Here is an 8,675-nt window from a genome sequence, read left to right as displayed (position 1 = left end):
CCTCCCTATCTCTGTAACCTCCTCCAGCACCCTACACCCCCTCCCTATCTCTGTAACCTCCTCCAGCCCCCTACACCCCCTCCCTATCTCTGTAACCTCCTCCAGCCCCCTACACCCCCTCCCTATCTCTGTAACCTCCTCCAGCCCCCTACACCCCCTCCCTATCCCTGTAACCTCCTCCAGCCCCCTACACCCCTCCCTATCTCTGTAACCTCCTCCGGCCCCTATTTTTAAGTGGTGTTGCCCCGATACTTGTCTTTAACGCTATTTAATAATTGTTGTATGTTTGACAGTCTGGTATCGCTGGTCTCCTGGCTATGAAAGTTCGATGTTCAAAGAATCCCTCAGTGGTGAGTTTTGGGGTTTCTTGTAGCTTTCGGGAATCAGCTTCCTGGGGGCGATGTGTGGCTCGCCTCTGATCGAGAGGATTCGATTTGATTTATTATTGTCCCCGTGTATTGGGATAGAGTGAAAAGCATTGTTTCTCGCGCGCTGTACAGACAAAGTATACCGTTCATAGAGAAGGAAAGGAGAGGGTGCAGAATGTAGTGTTACAGTCACAGCGAGGGTGTAGAGAAAGATCAGCTTAATGCGAGGTCGGTCCATTCAAAAGCCTGACAGCAGCAGGGAAGAAGCTGTTCTTGAGTCGGTCGGTACGGGACCTCAGACTTTTGTATCTTTTTCCCGATGGAAGAAGGTGGAAGAGAGAATGTCCGGGGTGTGTGTGGGGGGGGGGGTCCTTGATTATACCGGCTGCTTTTCCCCGAGGCAGCGGGAAGTGTAGACAGAGTCAATGGATGGGAGGCTGGTTTGTGTGATGGGATTGGGGGCTACATTCACCACCCTTTTGTAGTTCCTTGTGGTCTTGGGCAGAGCAGGATCCCAGACCGAGCTGTGATCCAACCAGAAAGAATGCTTTCTATGGGGCATCTGTAAAAGTTGGTGAGAGTCCGTAGCGGACATGCCAAATTTCCTTAGTCTTCTGAGAAAGTAGAGGGGGCTTTCTTAACTATAGTGTCAGCATTGGGGGGGACCAGGACAGGTTGTAAAGAAATCTCCACTCGGAATGCCAACACTCGGAGCCCTATTTTACCATTTGGATTCTAAGCGCTGGGCGGACTGGAAACTGGGAGTGTTTCAGATCTGATTTTTGGGACCCGTTCTCAGGCTGCCCCCGTACACTCTCTGCCTGAGAGAATCTCAGTGACTCTGAATCGTGCTGCAGAAGCCTGTGGAAAATCCAGAGCTCCGATCAGAGCCCCCAACTGCACAGAAAATAATGATAGAACGCTGCTCCCCGCCACGTCGATCCCGGGCCGGATAATGCACCCCCCCCAACCAACCCCGGTGTCCACAGACATCGCCTCACCGCCCCCCCCCCCCACCCCACAACATTACTGACCTTCTTATCCACCCCCCCATCCCCTCCGCCACCTAGACTTGACCGTGGACCCTATCCCCAACTTTACCCCCCCCCCCACCGATCTCAGACAGACTGATCCACCCCCCCTCCCCCCTCACCGATCTCAGACAGAGAGATCCACCCACCCCCTTCCCCCTCCCCAATAAGGGGGGGATAAGGTGGGCACACAGCTCATTAAATTAATTTAAATACGTGGAAATATACAATAGTGAATGGGGTGGGAAGTGTCTGCGGAGCAGCAGAAGGGGTGAGTATCCAGGGGGACACGGATTGAAGGGAGTGGGGAAAAGATCCAGAGGGAGTGGGGTGGTTTATTGTGGGGTGTATATTACAGGGTGTATATTGAGGGTGTATATTTTGGGGGTATATGGCAGGGTGTATGTTGTGACATGTATGTTGCGACCAAAGTCGGAGGTGTGGTAGATAGTGAGGAAGGGTGTCATAGTCTGCAGGGAGACTTGGACAAGTTGCAGAGCTGGGCCGAGAGGTGGCGGATGGAGTTTAATGCGGAGAAGTGTGAGGTGATTCACTTTGGTAGGAATAACAGATGTGTTGAGTATAGGGCTAACGGGAGGACTCTGAATAGTGTGGATGAACAGAGGGATCTAGGTGTATGTGTACATAGATCCCTGAAAGTTGGGAATCAAGTAGATAAGGTTGTTAAGAAGGCATACGGTGTCTTGGCGTTTATTGGTAGGGGGATTGAATTTAGGAGTCGCAGCGTCATGTTGCAACTGTACACAACTCTGGTGCGGCCGCACTTGGAGTACTGTGTGCAGTTCTGGTCCCCACATTACAGGAAGGATGTGGAGGCTTTGGAGAGGGTGCAGAGGAGGTTTACCAGGTATGGAGGGGAGGTCCTATGAGGAGAGACTGAGGGATTTGGGGTTGTTTTCGCTAGAAAGAAGACGGCTAAGAGGGGACCTTATTGAAACATATAAGATGATTAGAGGTTTAGATAGGGTGGACAGTGATAGCCTTTTTCCTCAGATGGAGAAAGCTAGCACGAGGGGGCATGGCTTTAAATTAAGGGGTGGTAGTTATAGGATGGATGTCAGGGGTAGGTTCTTTACCCAGAGGGTGGTGAGGGATTGGAATGCCCTGCCTCCTGCAGTTGTAAATGCGCCTAGTTTGGGGGCGTTTAAGAGATCCGTGGATAGGTTTATGGATGAAAAGGGATTGGTTTAGGTTAGAGGGTCATTGCTTTTTAACTGGTCGGCGCAACATCGTGGGCCGAAGGGCCTGTTCTGCGCTGTAATGTTCTATGTTCTATGTATATTGGGTGTACATTCAGGGTGTATATTGTGGGATGTATATTGCGGGGTGTATATTGGGGCTGTGTATTTGAAGATGTATATTGTGGGGTGTTTGTTGCAGAGTATGTATTGGGGTGTACAGGCAGCAGGCGACGGTGCAGAGGGACCTCGGGGTCCTTGTGCATGAGTCGCAAAAACCCAGCCTGCAGGTGCAGCAGGTGGTCAGGAAGGCGAATGGGATGCTGGCCTTCATAGCGAGGGGGATTGAATATAAAAGTAGGGAGGTCTTGCTGCAGCTGTATAGGGCATTGATGAGGCCGCAGCTGGAGTACTGTGTGCAGTTTTGGGCGCCGCACCTGCGCAAGGATATTTTGGCCTTGGAGGGAGTGCAGAGGAGGTTTACTAGGCTGATACCGGAGTTGAGGGGGTTGAGCTATGAGGAGAGGCTGAATAAACTAGGCTTGTACTCGTTAGAGTTTAGAAGAATGAGGGGAGATCTCATTGAGACGTATAAGATGATGAATGGGATGGATAGGATAGAGGTGGAAAGACTCTTCCCGCTCAAAAAAAAAGACAGTAGGACTAGGGGGCACAGCCTCAAGATAAAGGGGGGGCGGTTCAGAACGGAAGTTGAGGAGGAACTTCTTCACTCAAAGGGTGGTGAATCTCTGGAATTCTCTGCCCGTTGAAGTGGTGGAGGCTGCCTCGCTAAATATTTTTTAAGAAGCGGGTTGATGGGTTTTTGATAAGAGAAGGGATTAAGGGTTATGGGGAGAGGGCGGGAAAGTGGAACTGAGCCACGACAGATCAGCCATGATCTTATTGAATGGCGGGGCAGGCTCGAAGGGCCAGATGGCCTACTTCTGCTCCTATTTCTTATTTCTTATTTCTTATTTCTTATGTCAGAGCTGTATATCACGGGGTGTATATCATAGGGTGTATTGCAGGGTATATATTGCGGGGTATAATTACAGGGTGTATATTGCAGGTGTATATTGTGGGATATACACCAGGGGTGTATAGCAGGGTATATATTCCAGGGTGTGTTTCTGGGGTGCATATTGGGGGGAACATATATTGTGCGCTGTATACTGGGGAGTATAATGTGGGGTGTATATCGTGGGGTATATTAGAGGGAAATTGGGGAATTATTGATGGGTATAGTGGGGGTTTATAGGAGGAATATATTGGGGGTGTCTATTATGGGGTTATAGTGTGGTGTGTATATTGAAGTGTATATTGCCAGGTGTATATTGGGGTGTATATTGTGGTGTGTATATTGTGGGATGTATATTGCCAGGGTGTATATTGTGGGGTATATATTGGGGGTATACATTCTGAGGTGTATATTGGGGGTGCGTATTGTGCAGTTTATATTGGGGAGTCTATATTGCAGGGTGTATATTGTGGATGTATTTTTTGGGGTGTATATTGGGGGTGTATATTGTGTGTGTATGTTGCAGGTTATATATTGGGGGTGAATATAGCATGGTGTATATTTTGGCAGTGTATTTTGGGGGTGTATATTGTCGGCTGTATATTGGGGATATATTGGTGTTTATTGGGAGGTGAATATCGGGGATGTCCATGACCCCCAGTTATATTGCAAGGTGTATATTACGGGTATATATTGCGGACGTATCTATATATTTGGGGGTGCTTACTGTGGAGTGTATATTGAGGGGTGTTTATTGTGGGTGTACATTATGAGATGTAGCTTGCAGGGTGTATATTGCAAGGTGTATATTGCAGGGCGTACATTGGTGGTTGTATATTGGGAGGTGTACATTGCAGGGTGTGTACATTGTGGGAACTTATTGCCAGTTGTATATTTGGGTGTTTATATTGTGGGGTGTATTTTGTGGGGTGCATATTAAAGGGTGTATATTTGGGGGCTGTACATTGCAGGGTGTATATTGCAGGGAGCCTATTGCAGGTTGTATATTTGGGGGTGTATATTGGGGTTATATTATGGGGTGTATATTGCAGGGTGTATTGTGGGTTGTATATTGCGGGGTATATATTGGGTGGTTTATATTGTGGGGTGTATATTGCAGGGAGCCTATGCAGGGTGCATATTGGGTGGTGTATATTGCAGGGTGTATATTGGGTGTTATATTGCTGGGTCTACATGATAGGGTGCATGATGAGGTTGTATAATGCAGAGTGTAATTGGGTGCTGTATATTGGTGGTATATATTGATTGCAGGGTGTATTTTGGGTGTGTATCAGTGGGATAGTGAGGGTATATTAGGGTGTATGTCAGTGGGATATTGACGATATATTAGGGTGTATATCAGTGGGATATTGAGGGTATATTAGGGTGTATGTCAGTGGGATATTAGGGGTATATCAGTGGATATTTGGGGTATATTAGGGTGTATATCAGCGGGATATTGGGGGTATATCAGTGGGATATTGGGGGTATATCAGTGGGATATTGGGGGTATATCAGTAGGATATTGGGGGTATATTAGGGTGTATATCAGTGGGATATTGGGGGTATATTAGGGTGTGTATCAGTGGGATATTGGGGGTATATTAGGGTGTGTATCAGTGGGATATTGGGGGTATATTAGGGTGTGTATCAGTGGGATATTGGGGTATATTAGGGTGTGTATCAGTGGGATATTGGGGGTATATCAGTGGGATATTGGGGGTATATCAGTAGGATATTGGGGGTATATTAGGGTGTATATCAGTGGGATATTGGGGGTATATCAGTGGGATATTGGGGGTATATCAGTGGGATATTGGGGGTATATTAGGGTGTGTATCAGTGGGATATTGGGGGTATATTAGGGTGTGTATCAGTGGGATATTGGGGGTATATCAGTGGGATATTGGGGGTATATTAGGGTGTATATCAGTGGGATATTAGGGGTATATTAGGGTGTGTATCAGTGGGATATTGGGGGTATATTAGGGTGTGTATCAGTGGGATATTGGGGGTATATCAGTGGGATATTGGGGGTATATTAGGGTGTATATCAGTGGGATATAGGGGGTATATCAGTGGGATATTGGGCGTATATCAGTGGGATATTGGGGGTATATTAGGGTGTATATCAGTGGAATGTTGGGGGTATATTAGGGTGTATATCAGTGGGATATTAGGGTGTATATCAGTGGGATATTGGGGGTATATCAGTGGGATATTGGGGGTATATCAGTGGGATATTGGGTGTATATCAGTGGGATATTGGGGGTATATCAGTGGGATATTGGGGGTATATCAGTGGGATATTGGGGGTATATTAGGGTGTATATCAGTGGGATATTGGGGGTATATCAGTGGGATATTGGGGGTATATTAGGGTGTATATCAGTGGAATGTTGGGGGTATATTAGGGTGTATATCAGTGGGATATTAGGGTGTATATCAGTGGGATATTAGGGTGTATATCAGTGGGATATTGGGGGTATATCAGTGGGATATTGGGGGTATATCAGTGGGATATTGGGTGTATATCAGTGGGATATTGGGGGTATATCAGTGGGATATTGGGGGTATATCAGTGGGATATTGGGGGTATATTAGGGTGTATATCAGTGGGATATTGGGGGTATATCAGTGGGATATTGGGGGTATATTAGGGTGTATATCAGTGGGATATTGGGGGTATTCTCAGTGGGATATTGGGGGTATATCAGTGGGATATTGGGGGTATATTAGGGTGTATATCAGTGGGATATTGGGGGTATATTAGGGTGTATATCAGTGGGATATTGGGGGTATATCAGTGGGATATTGGGGGTATATTAGGGTGTATATCTGTGGGATATTGGGGGTATATCAGTGGGACATTGGGGTATATTGGGGGTATATCAGTGGGATATTGGGGTGTATATCAGTGGGATATTGGGGGTATATTAGGGTGTATATCAGTGGGATATTGGGGGTATATCAGTGGGATATTGGGGGTATATCAGTGGGATATTGGGGGTATATCAGTGGGATATTGGGGGTATATCAGTGGGATATTGGGTGTATATCAGTGGGATATTGGGGTATATTAGGGTGTATATCAGTGGGATATTGGGGGTATATCTGTGGGATATTGGGGGTATATCAGTGGATATTGGGGGTATATCAGTGGGATATTGGGGGTATATCAGTGGGATATTGGGGTATATTAGGGTGTACATCAGTGGGATATTGGGGGTATATCTGTGGGATATTGGGGGTATATTAGGGTGTATATCTGTGGGATATTGGGGGTATATCAGTGGGATATTGGGGGTATATTAGGGTGTATATCTGTGGGATATTGGGGGTATATCAGTGGGATATTGGGGGTATATTAGGGTGTATATCTGTGGGATATTGGGGGTATATTAGGGTGTATATCAGTGGGATATTGGGGGGCGGGAGGTTGTGCCTGTCACACGGGGTCTCTGACACTCTGTTCTCTGTGTAGACCATTGGCTGTCTGGTCATGAATATTATTAATGGTGTCTCTGCGATCCCGGCTGTCATTCTCTACGCCATCGATGTCGAATTCTACTCCTGCTGGGGCTTTTGGTGTTTCTTCTTCTATTGGGAGGTGAGTAGCGGCTGCTCGACCGGGGGGGGCATCACCCAAAGCCAGGCTGACCAGGCTGCTCACTGCCTGACATCACCATAGTAACCCCACACCCCTCTGCCATCACCACGGAAACCCCACACCCTTCTGACATCACCATGGCAACCCCATACCCTTCTGACATCACCACGGAAACCCCACACCCTTCTGACATCACCATTGGTAACACCACCCCTTCTGACTTTACCATGGAAACCCCATAACTGTCTGAGATCATCCCAGTAACCTGGCCCCCTACTGACATCACCACGGTAACCCATACCCTTCTGACATCATCCCAATAACTGCACCCCTCCTGACATCATCCCAGTAACCCCGCCCCCTTTGACATCACCATGGTAACTCCACACTCTTCTGATATCATCCCAGTAACCAAACCCCTCCTGACATCATCCCAGTAACCCCGCCCCCTTCAACATCACCATGGTAACTCCACACTCTTCTGATATCATCCCAGTACCCCACCCCCCTTCTGACATCATCCCAGTAACCCCGCCCCCTTCAACATCACCATGGTAACTCCACACTCTTCTGATATCATCCCAGTACCCCACCCCCCTTCTGACATCATCCCAGTAACCCCACCCCCTCATGACAGCATCCCAGTAACCCTGCCCCCCATGACATCTTCCCAGTACCCCGCCCCCTTCTGACATCAACCAAGTAACCCCGCCCCCTTCAACATCACCATGGTAACTCCACACTCTTCTGATGTCATCCCAGTACCCCACCCCCTTCTGACATCATCCCAGTAACCCCGCCCCCTTCAACATCACCATGGTAACTCCACACTCTTCTGATATCATCCCAGTACCCCGCCCCCTTCTGACATCAACCCAGTAACCCCACCCCCACATGACATCAACCCAGTAACCCCGCCCCTTCGACATCACCATGGTAACTCCACGCTCTTCTGATATCATCCCAGGAACCGAACCCCTCTTGACATCAACCCAGTACCCCGCCCCCTCATGACAGCATCTCAGTAACCCCGCCCCCTCATGACAGCATCCCAGTAACCCCGCCCCCTCATGACAGCATCCCAGTAACCCCGCCCCCTCATGACAGCATCCCAGTAACCCCGCCCCCTCATGACAGCATCCCAGTAACCCCGCCCCCTCATGACAGCGTCTCAGTAACCCCGCCCCCTCATGACAGCGTCTCAGTAACCCCGCCCCCTCATGACAGCGTCTCAGTAACCCCGCCCCCTCATGACAGCGTCTCAGTAACCCCACTCCCTCATGACAGCGTCTCAGTAACCCCGCCCCCTCATGACAGCATCTCAGTAACCCCGCCCCCTCATGACATCAACACTCCCCACCCCGCCCCCCAGCCCCACACTGACCCACCCAATGAGATCAGCTCAAACCATCCTACACTGAGGTTGGGTGATGGCCCAGTGATATTATC

General features: G+C 48.5%; 1 long non-coding RNA gene across 1 annotated transcript in view; it reads left to right on the top strand.

The window, feature by feature from the left end:
• Positions 1–292: 292 nt before the first annotated feature.
• Positions 293–8,675, top strand: part of LOC145340707 (uncharacterized) — a 9,343-nt gene continuing 960 nt past the window's right edge. The window contains exons 1-2 of the long non-coding RNA XR_013886282.1: positions 293–350; positions 7,101–7,226. This is a non-coding gene — a long non-coding RNA (uncharacterized LOC145340707). The remainder of the gene's footprint in view (positions 351–7,100; positions 7,227–8,675) is intronic.

The sequence above is a fragment of the Carcharhinus amblyrhynchos genome, unplaced genomic scaffold (assembly GCF_965287045.1).
Source record: "Carcharhinus amblyrhynchos unplaced genomic scaffold, sCarAmb.v2.hapA chromosome_1319, whole genome shotgun sequence".
Classification (NCBI taxonomy): Eukaryota; Metazoa; Chordata; class Chondrichthyes; order Carcharhiniformes; family Carcharhinidae; genus Carcharhinus; species Carcharhinus amblyrhynchos.
Note: the sequence above shows the minus strand (reverse complement) of the source record. Positions and strands in the feature narration are given on the sequence as shown.